This window comes from Bombina bombina, chromosome 10 (genome assembly GCF_027579735.1).
Source record: "Bombina bombina isolate aBomBom1 chromosome 10, aBomBom1.pri, whole genome shotgun sequence".
NCBI lineage: Eukaryota > Metazoa > Chordata > Amphibia > Anura > Bombinatoridae > Bombina > Bombina bombina.
The window spans coordinates 161839800-161856476 of record NC_069508.1 but is presented as its reverse complement, the minus strand read 5'-3'; positions in this window follow the sequence as shown (position 1 = coordinate 161856476).

The window sequence follows — 16677 nt, the reverse complement described above, 5'->3', positions numbered from 1 at the left end:
CTTAGGCCTGCTATTTCTTTGGCTGATGTGCAGCTGCTTCAACTTTTTGGTTGGAAACTTTAGCGCAACAAGTATCAGACCATAATATGTATAGCATTGTTAAGTTAATTCAACATGCTAATAATTTTGTTTGTGATGCCATTTTTGATATCATTAGAATTGATGTTAGATATATGTCTTTAGCTATTTTAGCTAGAAGAGCTTTATGGCTTAAATCTTGGAATGCTGATATGACTTCTAAATCAACGTTGCTATCTCTTTCTTTCCAAGGTAATAAATTATTTGGTTCTCAGTTGGATTCTATAATTTCAACTGTTACTGGGGGGAAGGGGGCTTTTTTACCTCAGGATAAAAAATCTAAGGGTAAATTTAAAGCTTCTAACCGTTTTCATTCCTTTCGACAGAATAAGGAACAGAAACCTAATCCTTCCCCTAAGGAATCTGTCTCCAATTGGAAGCCTCAGTCTGGAATAAATCCAAGCCATTTAAGAGATCTAAACCAGCCCCCAAGTCCGCATGAAGGTGCGGCCCTCATTCCAGCTCAGCTGGTAGGGGGCAGACTAAAATGTTTCAAGGATGTTTGGATAAATACAGTCCAAAATCATTGGATTCAGAACATTGTCTCTCAGGGGTACAGAATAGGTTTCAGAGTAAGACCGCCTGTGAGAAGTTTCTTTCTCTCACGCATTCCAGTGAATCCCGAGAAAGCACCGGCTTTCCTGAAGTGTGTTTCAGACTTGGAATCTTCTGGGGTAATCGTGCCGGTTCCTTTTCAGGAACAGGGCCTGGGGTTTTATTCAAATCTGTTCATTGTCCCAAAGAAAGAAAATTCATTCAGACCAGTTCTGGATCTAAAAATCTTGAATCGTTATGTAAGAATACCAACATTCAAAATTGTGAGTATAAGGACTATTCTGCCTTTTGTTCAGCAAGGACATTATATGTCCACAATAGACTTACAGGATGCATATCTTCATATTCCGATTCATCCATATCACTATCAGTTCCTGAGATTCTCTTTTCTAGACAAGTATTACCAATTTGTTGCTCTTACTTTTGGCCTAGCAACAGCTCCAAGGATCTTTTCAAAGGTTCTCGGTGCCCTTCTCTCTGTAATCAGAGAGCGGGGTATTGTGGTGTTTCCTTATTTGGACGATATCTTGGTACTTGCTCAGTCTTTACGTTCTGCAGAATCTCACACGAATCAACTAGTGTTGTTTCTTCAAAGACATGGTTGGAGGATCAATTTACCAAAAAGTTCTTTGATTCCTCAGACAAGGGTAACCTTTTTAGGTTTCCAGATAGATTCAGTATCCATGACTTTGTCTCTAACAGACAAGAGACGTTTGAATTTGGTTGCAGCCTGTCGGAACCTTCAGTCTCAGTCATTCCCTTCAGTAGCTATGTGCATGGAGGTTTTAGGTCTCATGACTGCAGCATCGGACGTGATCCCCTTTGCTCGTTTTCACATGAGACCTCTTCAGCTTTGTATGCTGAACCAATGGTGCAGGGATTATACAAGGATATCACAATTAATATCCTTAAATCCCAATGTTCGACTATCTCTGACTTGGTGGTTAGATCACCATCGTATAGTTCAAGGGACCTCTTTTGTTTGTCCAACCTGGACCATGATCACAACAGATGCGAGTCTTTCAGGTTGGGGAGCTGTCTGGGCATCTCTTACAGCACAAGGGGTTTGGAAATCTCAAGAGGCGAGATTACCAATCAATATTTTGGAACTCCGTGCGATTTTCAGGGCTCTTCAGATTTGGCCTCTCTTGAAGAGAGAACCGTTCATTTGTTTTCAGACAGACAATATCACAACTGTGGCATATGTCAATTATCAGGGTGGGACTCACAGTCCCCAAGCTATGAAAGAAGTATCTCGGATACTTGCCTGGGCGGAATCCAGCTCCTGTCTAATTTCTGCAGTCCATATCCCAGGTATAGACAATTGGGAAGTGGATTATCTCAGTCGTCAGACTTTACATCCGGGAGAGTGGTCTCTTCACCCAGATGTGTTTTTTCAAATTGTTCAGATGTGGGGGCTTCCATAAATAGATCTGATGGCATCTCATCTAAACAAGAAACTTCCCAGGTACCTGTCCAGGTCCAGGGATCCTCAGGCGAAGGCAGTGGATGCATTGACACTTCCTTGGAGTTATCAACCTGCCTATATTTTTCCGCCTCTAGTTCTTCTCCCAAGAGTCATTTCCAATATCATCATGGAGCAATTGTTTGTGCTGCTGGTGGCTCCAGCATGGCCACACAGGTTTTGGTATGCGAATCTTGTTCAGATGTCCAGTGGCCAACCTTTGCCACTTCCGTTAAGACCAGACCTTCTATCTCAAGATCCGTTTTTCCATCAGGATCTCAAATCCAGTTTCTCTGACTCAGTAATTAAAACTATGTTGCAGGCTCGTAAATCTGTTTCTAGAAAGATTTATTATTGAGTTTGGAAGACCTACATTTCATGGTGTTCTCATAAATTCACTTGGCATTCTTTTAGAATTCCTAGAATTTTACAGTTTCTTCAGGATGGTTTGGATAAGGGTTTGTCGGCAAGTTCTTTGAAAGGACATATCTCTGCTCTTTCTGTTTTATTCCACAGAAAAATTGCTAAACTTCCTGATATTCATTGTTTTGTACAGGCGTTGGTCTGTATCAAGCCTGTCATTAAATCAATCTCTCCTCCCTGGAGTCTTAATTTGGTTTTAAAGGCTTTACAGGCTCCTCCGTTTGAGCCTATGCATTCTTTGGACATTAAATTGCTTTCTTGGAAAGTGTTGTTTCTTTTGGCCATCTCTTCTGCTAGAAGAGTTTCTGAATTATCTGCTCTTTCTTGTGAGTCTCCTTTTCTGTTTTTTTCATCAGGATAAGGCGGTTTTGCGGACTTCATTTAAATTCCTACGTAAAGTTGTGAATTCCAACAATATTAATAGAGAAATTGTTGTCCCTTCCTTGTGTCCTAATCCTAAGAATTCTTTAGAAATATCCTAACATTCTTTGGATGTGGTGAGAGCTTTGAAATATTATGTTGAAGCTACTAAAGATTTCAGGAACACTTCTAGTCTATTTGTTATCTTTTCTGGTTCTAGGAAAGGTCAGAAGGCCTCTGCTGTTTCCTTGGCTTCGTGGTTAAAGCTTTTGATTCATCACGCTTATTTGGAGTCGGGTAAATCCCCGCCTCAGAGGATTATGGCTCATTCTACTAGGTCTGTTTCCCCTTCCTGGGCTTTTAAGAATGAAGCTTCAGTTGATCAGATTTGCAAAGCAGCAACTTGGTCTTCTTTGCATACATTTACTAAATTCTACCATTTTTATGTTTTTTCTTCTTCAGAAGCAGTTTTTGGTAGAAAAGTTCTTCAGGCAGCTGTTTCAGTTTGATTCTTCTGCTTATAATTTCATTTTTTTTTCTTTTTCTTTATAAGATTAAAACTTATGATTTGGGTTGTGGATTAATTTTTTTCAGCGGAATTGGCTGTCTTTATTTTTATCCCTCCATCTCTAGTGACTCTTGAGTGGAGTTCCACATCTTGGGTATTTGCTATCCCATATGTCACTAGCTCATGGACTCTTGCTAATTACATGAAAGAAAACATCATTTATGTAAGAACTTACCTGATAAATTCATTTCTTTCATATTGGCAAGAGTCCATGAGACCCACCCTTTTTATGGTGGTTATGATTTTTTGTATAAAGCACAATTATTCCAATTCCTTTGTTGATGCTTTTTACTCCTTTCTTATCACCCCACTTCTTGGCTATTCGTTAAACTGAATTGTGGGTGTGGTGAGTGGTGTATTTATAGGCATTTTGAGGTTTGGGAAACTTTGTCCCTCCTGGTAGGATTGTATATCCCATACCTCACTAGCTCATGGACTCTTGCCAATATGAAAGAAATGAATTTATCAGGTAAGTTCTTACATAAATTATGTTTTTCCCTCTGTACTAGTAACGTTTTCCCTCTGGACTAGTAACGTTTTCCCTCTGGACTAGTAACGTTTTCCCTCTGAACTAGTAATGTTTTCCCTCTGGACTAGTAACGTTTTCCCTCTGGACTAGAAACATTTTCCCTCTGGACTAGTAACGTTTTACTTCTGGACTAGTAATGTTTTCCCTCTGGACTAGTAACATTTTTCCTCTGCATAAGTAACATTTTCCCTCTGGACTAGTAACGTTTTCTCTCTGGACTAGTAACGTTTTCCCTCTGAACTAGTAACATTTTCCCTCTGGACTAGTAACATTTTCCCTCTGAACTAGTAACGTTTTCCCTCTGAACTAGTAACAGTTTCCCTCTGGACTAGTAACATTTTACCTCTGGACTAGTAACATTTTACCTCTGGACTAGTAACGTTTTCCCTCTGAACTAGTAACATTTTCCCTCTGAACTAGTAACGTTTTCCCTCTGGACTAGTAACATTTTCCTTCTGAACTAGTAACGTTTTCCCTCTGAACTAGTAATGTTTTCCCTCTGAACCAGTAACGTTTTCCCTCTGGACTAGTAATGTTTTCCCTCTGCATTAGTAACATTTTCCCTCTGGACTAGTAATGTTTTCCCTCTGCATTAGTAACATTTTCCCTCTGGACTAGTAACGTTTTCCCTCTGGACTAGTAACGTTTTCCCTCTGAACTAGTAACATTTTCCCTCTGAACTAGTAACGTTTTCCCTCTGGACTAGTAACATTTTCCCTCTGAACTAGTAACGTTTTCCCTCTGAACTAGTAATGTTTTCCCTCTGAACCAGTAACGTTTTCCCTCTGGACTAGTAATGTTTTCCCTCTGGACTAGTAATGTTTTCCCTCTGCATTAGTAACATTTTCCCTCTGGACTAGTAATGTTTTCCCTCTGCATTAGTAACATTTTCCCTCTGGACTAGTAACGTTTTCCCTCTGCATTAGTAACATTTTCCCTCTGGACTAGTAATGTTTTCCCTCTGCATTAGTAACATTTTCCCTCTGGACTAGTAACATTTTCCCTTTGCATTAGTAACATTTTCCCTCTGGACTAGTAACGTTTTCCCTCTGCATTAGTAACATTTTCCCTCTGGACTAGTAATGTTTTCCCTCTGCATTAGTAACATTTTCCCTCTGCATTAGTAACATTTTCCCTCTGGACTAGTAATGTTTTCCCTCTGCATTAGTAACATTTTCCCTCTGGACTAGTAACATTTTCCCTCTGCATTAGTAACATTTTCCCTCTGGACTAGTAACGTTTTCCCTCTGCATTAGTAACATTTTCCCTCTGCATTAGTAACATTTTCCCTCTGGACTAGTAACTTTTTCCCTCTGCATTAGTAACATTTTCCCTCTGGACTAGTAATGTTTTCCCTCTGCATTAGTAACATTTTCCCTCTGGACTAGTATTATTTTCCCTCTGCATTAGTAACATTTTCCCTCTGGACTAGTAACGTTTTCCCTCTGCATTAGTAACATTTTCCCTCTGGACTAGTAATGTTTTCCCTCTGCATTAGTAACATTTTCCCTCTGGACTAGTAATGTTTTCCCTCTGCATTAGTAACATTTTCCCTCTGGACTAGTAATGTTTTCCCTCTGCATTAGTAACATTTTCCCTCTGGACTAGTAATGTTTTCCCTCTGCATTAGTAACATTTTCCCTCTGGACTAGTAATGTTTTCCCTCTGGACTAGTAACGTTTTCCCTCTGCATTAGTAACATTTTACCTCTGGACTAGTAACGTTTTCCCTCTGCATTAGTAACATTTTACCTCTGGACTAGTAATGTGTTCTCTCTGGACTAGTAATGTTTTCCCTCTGGACTAGTAAGGTTTTCCCTCTGGCAGTGTTAATTTTGATGACAAAGTTTGATTTAGTCTTAGTCCTTTGACTAAAATGCCGTTTTAGTCGTGATTTAGTCATCTTAATTGTTTTAGTCTAGTTTTAGTTGACTTTTTATTTTAAAGTGTAATGCATTATTTAAGCATTTCTCCATAATAATAGCCTGTTATTATTTATGCTATAAAGGTTTAAACATGTAATACAGACACAGATTTAGCGTTGTGATTTATAACGTGTTTATTAAAGTGAAGGTCAATTTAGATGACTCAGTGCCCAGTTTTTAATAATCCTATTAAAAACAAGGGCACTTTATTTAATCAAAATTGACATTTCATTTGTTTTCTTCAAATACTTACGTTTTAATCTTCACAGCCGCTCCAGCGATTCCCCTGGCCGTCGGAAGCCTTTTCATACGTCAGAAATGTCAAATCCGGCATCCTCCAAACACGGCTTCCCCCCGGGTGAAATCATGGCCATGATTGGAGGAAGCCGGTTTCGTCATTTTGGAGCGCGAAGAGGGCTTGCGACGGGCGAGTACAATTTCAATTTTGATATGATTATTAAAAACCAAGCACTGATTCATCTAAATTGACCTTCACTTTAAACTTAAAATTTAATAAAACCAAGTTTCATAAACGAACAGAAGTGCAACTTTAAAATAAAAACAAAAAAACTGTAAACTGTATTGGCAGTAACGTCGTTGCGCAAATTACTCAATTATAAAAACTTTAACAGTTCTCTGTTAATAATTAAAACAAATATCCATTAACTCAACAAAAGAAAAAGTTTCTGCAGCTAGCACAGGCACAGCATAACTTAAACCCATACTTGTGGGTTATGCTTATTTCTAAAGGGAGAGTCAATTGATTGTTCACAGATTATTATTTCAACAGTTCTAATTTTTAAATACATCCAAAAAAAAAGTGCACAGGCTACAATGCCATTAGTGTGTGGAACCGGCTCCTAAGTTTTACATTCCTGCTAAATAAAGATAGCAAGAGAACAAAGAAAAAATGATAATAGTAGTAAATAGAAAGTTGCTTAAAATTGCATGCTCTATCTGAATCAATAAAGAAGAAAAAAATTGTTTTGTTTTTTTTGTTTTATTTTTTCCAAAAATATTTTTATTAGAGAAATGCACAAAACATTTGTAGATGACAAAAAGTATGCTCAAAGACAATCTCCTGTACATCTCTTTCTAGAATACAATGTGGCCTATTTATCATATGTCTGTCGGACCTGATCCGACAGTGCAGATCAGGTCCGACAGACATTGCTGAATGCGGAGAGCAATACGCTCTCCGTATTCAGCATTGCACCAGCAGCTCTTGTGAGCTGCTGGAGCAACGCTGCCCCCTGCAGGCTCGTGGCCAATCGGCCGCCAGTAGGGGGTGTCAATCAACCCGATCGTACTCGATCGGGTTGATTTCCGGCGATTCCTGTCCGCCTCATCAGAGCAGGCGGACAGGGTTATGGAGCAGCGGTCACTCTACAGAAACACGGGCCTTCAATCTCCGTTCGGAGCTTGATAGATAGACCCCAATATCTGTAAAGTAACAAAAGATCAACAATAAAGTACTAAGGTAGTGCCAAAGTGATGTGTTATATAAAAGTCATGCTAAAATATTTAAATCTATGTCTCAGCTTAAGAGTGTTAAACTAAGGGAGCGGCCTCGGGGCATTCATGGTGAGGGTCTCAGAATTTTTTAGAGAGATATGATTCCCATAAAATGTTGATTTCTAGGAATATGCCCCTGCGTTTGTTTTCAATATATGTATACTCTTCTAAACCTAGCACTACGTTGCATTTGTCTATCCATTGCGCTATGTTGGGAGTTGAGAAAGTCCTCCAGTTAGTTGCAATTAGTGCATTTGCGCTATTAATAAAATATTTAATAGTTTTGTTTGGCTGGGATTTAATTTTCTAGAGGTTAGGTTAAATAGCCAAATAAGTGGGTTATCATCTACTAAGGGGCCAAAAAGCTTGGAGGATTCCTCGATAATTAGTAGCCAGAAAAGGAAGATCTTTGGGCATTGCCACCAGATATGTGCCATTGTTTCTGTGTGAGAAATACCACCTGTGTAGGATCTTATAGTTCATCTCAAGGAATTTGCTAGAAATAGAAGTCTTAGTGATGTTAATGAATATTCTTTTTAGATCTGCTGGGTGGAAGGAGGTATCTAACTCATGTTCCCATCTGTCAACGTAGTAAGGAGTCTGGCCTTGAATTTGTACCTGCAGTATATTGTATGAGAGACATAAGGGATGTCTTGCTGGGTTGCGTTTGCTGAAGAGAGATTTAAACTGTGTGAGGGGTCTCATCATGTTTCTCTTATCTGGGTGGTTAGTTATAAATGAATGGCATTGTCTCAATCTGAACCAATCTTGCAGGCATGGTAGCCCATTCTCTAGTAATTCCTCCGAGTACCACCGTTGCTCATTGCCTAAATGTAGCGCCATTAGTGATCTATGTGATTTTTTAACTGCAAATCCAATATTAGCCAAACCCAGTAAAAACACAGGGTTGTCTGTAAGAGGGGTTAAAGGTGAAGGCCTACTGCAAAGAAAGGTATATGATGTCAGCAGTTTATCCCAAACTATGTATGTTTCCTGAGTTAGTCGGGGGATGGTAGAGAGTTTTTGTATAGTTAATTTGGGGCACCAGCAAATGACGCCCAGGTGAGATGAACCCGCTATGTCATGTTCGAGTTTAACCCAAACTTTATGGTCAAAGTTAGTAAACCAATCTAGAATTTTTTGGAGAAAGGTTGCCTGTCTATATTTGATCAAGTTCAGGACTCCCATGCCCCCCTGTGAGTGTGGAAGGCACATTATATGCTTATTGATTCTAGCAGGTTTTATATTCCAAATATATTCAAAGATGTGGTTTTGCAGAGTTTTAAGGAATGTGGGTGGAAGTGGGATGGGGAGAGTTTGAAAAAGGTATAGGATCTTTGGGAGTATAGTCGTTTTAAAAGCATTAATTCTCCCTACAGCAAAGCAAAAAAGGAAACCGGCTAACCATCCGCAAATGAATCCAGGGAAGCGGTAAAGGTAAGATGCAGTAAGGTTTTATTATTTACAGGTACAGACAGGCTAAAATCAAAAAGGTGGACATGCAGAAAAAATGCACCAAACGGAACTGGTCCGGATGGCTACTAAACAGCAAAAAACATACGCGTTTCGTGAGGGGCTACCTCACTTGCTCACTGCTTGAAACAGAATGCTGTTCTGCAAGCATATATAGAGGGTCAATTAGGTTAATTAGTAATCTGTTTAATAATTGATACTTGATTTAGTTTTGAACCCTTAAAACTATATATGCTGCATAAACAGACAGAATGAGTACAGGAATGCAATGCTCGTTTTAAAACAATGCATTAAAGTGAAAATACACAATTTTAAATTTATGGTTTTCAATAACATAAGAACACTATATCATTAGGGGTTAAAGATTAATATATGAAAAGAAAAATATACCCCTAAAATGTGTGTTACATATTGAAGTTGTAAAGAACTATACTAACGGTTTACACAATTTATCAGCTATATATTAAAAAATATTTGTTTACACAAACAAATTGACATCTGATTCAATATTTAGACCAAATGGGATCCTGGAATTTACATTGAAAATCCACCTGACCTCTTTTTTACTGAGCTGATATTCCCTATCCCCCCCCCCCCTTTTAGAGAAGGGTACATGGTCCACAGCCTGAAAAAATGCTAAGGAGGAATCTCCTTGGTGTTCAAACTTAAAATGTGATGCTACTGAGGTAAATATATCTGGATCATTTATATCCCTTATATGCTCTAGTACCCTATCTCTCAACCTTCTTTTTGTTTTTCCTAGGTACTGTATTTGGCAGCTTTTGCATGTCATGAGGTACACTATATGTGTGGAATTGCAGTTAAGGTTATACCTAATCGTGTATTGTTTTCCAGTGCTGTTTGATTGAAAAGTATTTCCTTCAGTAATATGGTTACAAGTAATGCACCTATTGCCTCTGCATTTAAAGCAACCTAATCTTGTTGGTAACCAAGTACCTTTTTTGATTTCTGGTAGAAAAGAGGGGGATACATAGTTTTGGATACTTTTTGCCTTTCTGGACACACATTTTATTCCATTAGCAATCACTTTTTCCAAAACAGAATCAGTTTGTAAAATTGGTAGGCTTTCTCGTACAATGTCACAAATCTTTTTGTACTCCTTGCTATAGGGGGTACTGAACACCACTTTATTAGACATGCTCTGTTTATGTGGAGATCTATCTCTTCCCTTCTTATATTGCAGTAAGGACTCACGTGGCATACAGTCCACAATCTGTTTAGTTTCTGTTAGTAACTGGTTGCTATAACCCCTATCCTGAAGTCTTTTAGACAAATCCTAATTCTCCCTAGCCAGGATATGTTTTGCAGGAGCACCAAGATGACATTTCCATAATTAATGTTTTATGTAGGGTCTTATAATTAGTGTCGAAGAGGTCTGTTAAGACTGGACTTAGGTAGATACCTAGATACTTCAATTTTTTAGGTTGCCATCTAAATTGAGTGTTTTATTATTTGCGCTTCATTGTAGGGGAGGGTTATCTTTAATATTTCCGATTTGGTATCTTTAATAAGAAAGTTGGAGACCACATGAAATTCTTCGAATGTGTGTAGAAGTACTGGGATGGATTTGACCGGATTTGTTAGGAAAAAAAGAATGTTGTCCGCGTAATGCATAATTTAATGTGACGTGCCTGCAATAATTAGTCCTTCTATAGACTAAAGGGAGCAAACTTGTATGGCTAGGGCTTCAACGAGGCATGCAAAGGGAAGGGGGGAGAGCGGGCAACCCTGGTGAGTGCCATTTGATATGGAGAAAGGTTTAGACAGGGTGCCGTTTATTTGCACTTTCGCGAAAGGGTTAATATAAAGGGCAAATATTTTGGAGATAGTCAGTGTCCATACCGAATTTTACTAGTACTGCTTTAAGAAAGTGCCAACAGACGCCATTGAAAGCTTTTTCCGTGTCAGTTGACACTATGACCAGCGGGACACCTCCAGCGGAAGCATAATCTATGAGATGGAGAGCTCTGAGAGTGTTATCTCCAGCTTCCCGGGAAGGTATAAACCCTACCTGGTCTTTTTCAATAATGTTGGGTAAAAGTGGATTGAGCCTTTTAGCTAAGAGTTTAGCATAGATTTTTACATCTTTGTTTAACAGAGATATCGGTCTGTAATGCTCAATTCTATCGGGGCTCTTCTCCGGTTTAGGTGTTAAGGAAATATGGGCCTCAAGCGCTTGTGGGAAGAATGGGTTATCAACAGATAAGGAGTTATACAATGTTAAAATCTGAGGTATTAGGTGTTCTTTTAATTTTTTTATAGTAATAATTGGTGAACCCGTCCGGGCCAGGAGCTTTTCCTGAAGGTAAGTTTTTTTATCACCCCCTCAATTTCTTTTTTACTAAATGGTTTGTTCAGGGAAGAGGCTTGGGCCCATATTTATCAAGCTCCGTATGGAGCTTGAAGGGCCGTGTTTCTGGCGAGTCTTCAGACTCGCCAGAAACACAAGTTATGAAGCAGCGGTCTAAAGACCGCTGCTCCATAACCCTGTCCGCCTGCTCTGAGCAGGCGGACAGGAATCGCCGGAAATCAACCCGATCAAATATGATCAGGTTGATTGACACCTCCCTGCTGGCGGCCAATTGGCTGTGAGTCAGCAGGGGGCGGTGTTGCACTAGCAGCTCTTGTGAGCTGCTGGTGCAATGTTAAATGCGGAGAGTGTATTGTTCTCCGCATTTAGCGAGGTCTTGCAGACCTGATCCGCACTGTCGGATCAGGTCCGCAAGACCTATGATAAATAGGGACCTTGGTCTTTTGTGATTTGGGGGAATTTTAATTTATCTAGATATTTTCCGATTTTTTGTAATCTATTTGTGTCTGCCTTGGTATTTAAATTTGGATCAGTGGGGGATAGGTTGTATAAGGATTCATAATAAACCCTGAATGATTCTGCAATTTGCTCAGTAGATAATTGTTTTTGGTTAAGTTTTTTTTTTCTCTAGTATATAGGATTTATCAGTCTTGCGCCTCAGTTTTCGTGCCAAGATGCTACTGCATTTATTATCGCCATTATAAAAAATGTGTTGCAATTTGAAGGCTTGTAGCTTATTCTCATAGAGCATATAAGTTTTAGCTTGCGTTCTAAGCTTTTCTAATTCTACTTTTATAGTATTGTTGGCATGATTTAGGAGTTGATCCATTTCTAGCTTCTCTATGTTATCTAAGGTTGTTTGAAGCTTTACTTTTTTAAATTTAGTATGGTGGGCATTAATACTCATAAGTTCGCCTCTTAAGTCCCCTTTGTGAGCCTCCCAAATGATTCTGTGGTCCTGTACAGTGCCTGTGTTGAAAGCAAAATATTCTAGCAGAGAGTGTTCAATTTTGGTGAAATAAAGGGGATCCTCTAGCAATTCATCATCTAATTTTCAATGGAAAGACATAGATAGTGCAGTTGGCCATGCTAAGATGCATTTAATCATGGCGTGATCTGACCAGACTCTAGGCAATATATTTATGTTTTTCACTGTTTATGAGGCTTGTAACATCCATCATAACATAGTCAATTCTTGAGTGACTATTATGTGGTGGTGAATAGAAGGTATAAGCTTTGACATCTGGATGGGTGATTCTCCATACATCCTGTAGAACTAGGTCTTTGAGACAGGCTTTTACTTTGGAGCTAATATGTGAGGATAAGTGGGATCCACCGCTGGAGGTGTCCAGTGCTGGGTTAAGGGCTATATTGAAGTCACCACATGTTATAAGGGAACCTTTGCTTTCTACTAAGAGTATGTTTGGGATTTTTTTAAAGAATTTATCTTGCGAAGTGTTCTGGGCGTAAACGTTAACTAGGGTGACTAAGCTATTATTTAGAGTGCCTAAAAGGATTAGGTAACATCCTTCCTTATCTTTGATTTTTTTGGATAATGTAAATGGGATATTTTTTTCTTATTATTATGCCCACTCCATTCCTCTTAATCTTATTAGATGCATAGTAGGAATCTCCAAACTTAAAATGAAAGGTTTTGGGTTCTTTACCATGTATATAGTGGGTCTCCTGTAGGAACACTATGTCCCCTGATTGGTGTTTGAGGTCTTTTAAGATAATACCGCGTTTACTAGGACTGTTTAGTCCCTTAGCATTAACTGTAAGGAGAGTTAAATTTGGTGTATGTGCTGAGTGTGACTTGTGCATAACAAGGTTAATATAAACCTAATCTCAACAAAGAGCGACACAAAAAGATACATTTTCAGAAGCATGATGTTCATTTGGGTGTGAGATATGAAATTCGGGTTAGGTCTTGACCATTTCCTAAACACAACAATGACAACAAGAAAATAACAATAATAATAAAGCATAATAAATTCAGTAAAAGTAACAATCGTGAAGAGAAACATCTCAACACAAGGGAGAGGAATGCATCATGGTCAACCATCCCCACCCTGTTGATGTTTAACGAGAGATGGGGAACATTAATACGTCTAACTAGACTAGTTGTTTACATCTAAACAACATAACAATAAGTTTATAGAGCTATTATTATACTTTCAGGTAAACTGGAGCTACGGACAAGCTGCGGAGACTGACATGTTTTCTGTACCATGTGTGACTGACATGTTTGTGTAACTGGCATGTTTCATGTGCCATGTGTGACTGTCATGTTTTCTGTGCCATGTGTGACTGGCATGTTTCATGTGCCATTTGTGACTGTCATGATTTCTGTACCATGTGTGACTGTCATGCTTTCTGTGCCATGTGTGACTGACATGTTTTCTGTGCTATGTGTAACTGGCATCTTTCATGTGCCATGTGTGACTGTCATGATTTCTGTGCCATGTGTGACTGGTATGTTTTATGTGCCATGTGTGACACGTGTTTGATGTGCCATGTGTGACTGGCATGATTTCTGTGCCGTGTGACATGTGTTTCATGTGCCATGTGTGACTTATTTCTGTGCCATATGTGACTGACATGTTTTCTGTGCCATGTGTAACTGGCATGTTTTCTGTGCCATGTGTGACACATGTTTCATGTGCCATGTACCTCCCAACATTTCAAAATTCGAAAAGAGGGACACTCCCCCCCCCCCCCCCCGTGGCAAAGATTTGAAATGTGGTGGGCAGGAGCAGGGGCGGGGCTTAAAAAATCATAAGACCAAAGTAATATAAATACAATTCTAAATAAAGTCATATCTTTTAATACTCGTAGGCAGGAAATCAAACACAAACTCAAACCACTGTGAGCTCTGTATTTAATTAACCTTTGCAGAAACAGTGCTAAATATTTTTATCTTAATTGGACATTTAATAATAAATTCTTTAAAACTGCTCTCTGCTTTCCTCATTATTATTCTAGATTCTGGGCTTTAACGTTAGCAAAAATGCACAGTAACACACTACATAGCATACACTTACACATGCAGATACACACACACACTTATACATGCAAATACACACACAAACTACACAGCATACACTTATACATGCAGATACACACACACACACTACATTGCATACACTTACACATGTAGATACACACACACTACATATTATACTTATACAGACAGACACACACACACAAACACATTACATAGCATACACTTATACATGCAGATACGCACACGCACACTACATAGCATACACTTACATATGCACATACACACACACTACATAGCATACACCTACACATGCACATACACACACACTACATAGCATGCACCTACACATGCACATACACACACACTACATAGCATGCACTTACATATATACACCCACACTACATAGCATACACCTACACATGCACATACAGACACACTACATAGTATACACTTACATATGAACATACACACACACTACATAGCATACGTCTACACATGCACATACAGACACACTACATAGCATACACTTACATATGCACATACACACACACTACATAGCATACACCTAACCATGCAGATACACACACTACATAGCATACACTTACAGATGCAGACACACACTACATATCATACTTATACAGGCAGATACACACACGCTACATAGCATACACTTATACATACACAAAAACACATTACATAGCATACACTTATACATTTAGATACGCACACACACTACATAGCATACACTTACACATACAGATACACACACTCAACATAACATACACTTATGCATGCAGATACACACACTACATAGCTTACACTTATACATGCAGATGCGCGCACACACACTACATAGCATACACTTACACATACAGATATACACACACAACATAACATACCCTTACACATGCAGATACACACACACACACTACATAGCTTAACTTATACATGCAGATACACACACACACACACACACACACAAACACTACATAGTATACACTTACACATGCAGATACACACACAGACTACACAGCTTACACTTATACATGCAGATGCACACACTCCATAGTATACACTTATACAAGCAGATACGCACACTTATACATACAGATATATACACACACACACACTACACTTATACATGCAGATACACACGCACACACTTATACATGCAGATACACACTACACAGCTTACACTTATACATGCAGATACACACACTTATACACTTATAGATACAGATAGATACACACACTACATTATATATGGGTATCTGTAACTCATTGTATGGGGTCCTGGGGTTGGCAAGCACATTAGCTGGCAGTCTGAGACTGCCACAGTTCGTTACCCTGGTGTTAGCACTGCTCATCATATAAAACTGAAGGAATGCAAGTATTATCGCCAGGAATTAGACGTCATCACTACCAGGGGTTAGAGGTCACCATTACCTGAGGTCAGAGGGTATACAGCGTTCTTACTCCTGCTTAACCCACACACAATTACTTTTCCACAAGAAATCTAACAGGTATCTAACCCTGGGAGAGAAAAGCCAGCTGCTTCTGAATAGCTGCCCAATAGAATAAAAAAAAAAAAAATTTTTTAATGCATGGGGCAATGCAGGACAGATGGCTAGCAACCCGGGACAGCGGGACAGACCCCTAAAATTGGGACTGTCCCGCAAAAATTGGGACAGTTGGGGGGTATGCACTGTGTAACACGTGTTTCATGTGCCATGTGTGACTGACATGATTTCTGTGCCATGTGTAACTGGCATGTTTTATGTGCCATGTGACTGACATTATTTCTGTGCCATGTGTGACTGACATGTTTTTTGTGCCATATGTAACTGGCATGTTTTCTGTGCCATATGTAACTGGCATGTTTTCTGTGCCATATGTGACTGGCATGTTTTCTGTGCCATGTGTGACTGGCATGTTTTCTGTGCCATGTGTCACTGACATGTTTTCTGTGCCATGTGTGACTGGCATGATTTATGTGCCATATGTGACTGGCATGTTTTCTGTGCCATATGTGACTGGCATGTTTTCTGTGCCATGTGTAACTGGCATGTTTTCTGTGCCATGTGTAACTGGCATGTTTTCTGTGCCATATGTGACTGGCATGTTTTCTGTGCCATGTGTGATTAGCATGTTTTCTGTGGCATGTGTAACTGGCATGTTTTCTGTGGCATGTGTAACTGGCATGTTTTCTGTGGCATGTGTAACTGGCATGTTTTCTGTGGCATGTGTAACTGGAATGTTTTCTGTGGCATGTGTAACTGGCATGTTTTCTGTGCCATGTGTGATTGGCATGTTTTCTGTGCCATATGTAACTGGAATGTTTTCTGTGCCATATGTAACTGGAATGTTTTCTGTGCCATGTGTAACTGGCATTATTTCTGTGCCATGTGTAACTGGCATTATTTCTGTGCCATGTGTAACTGGCATGTT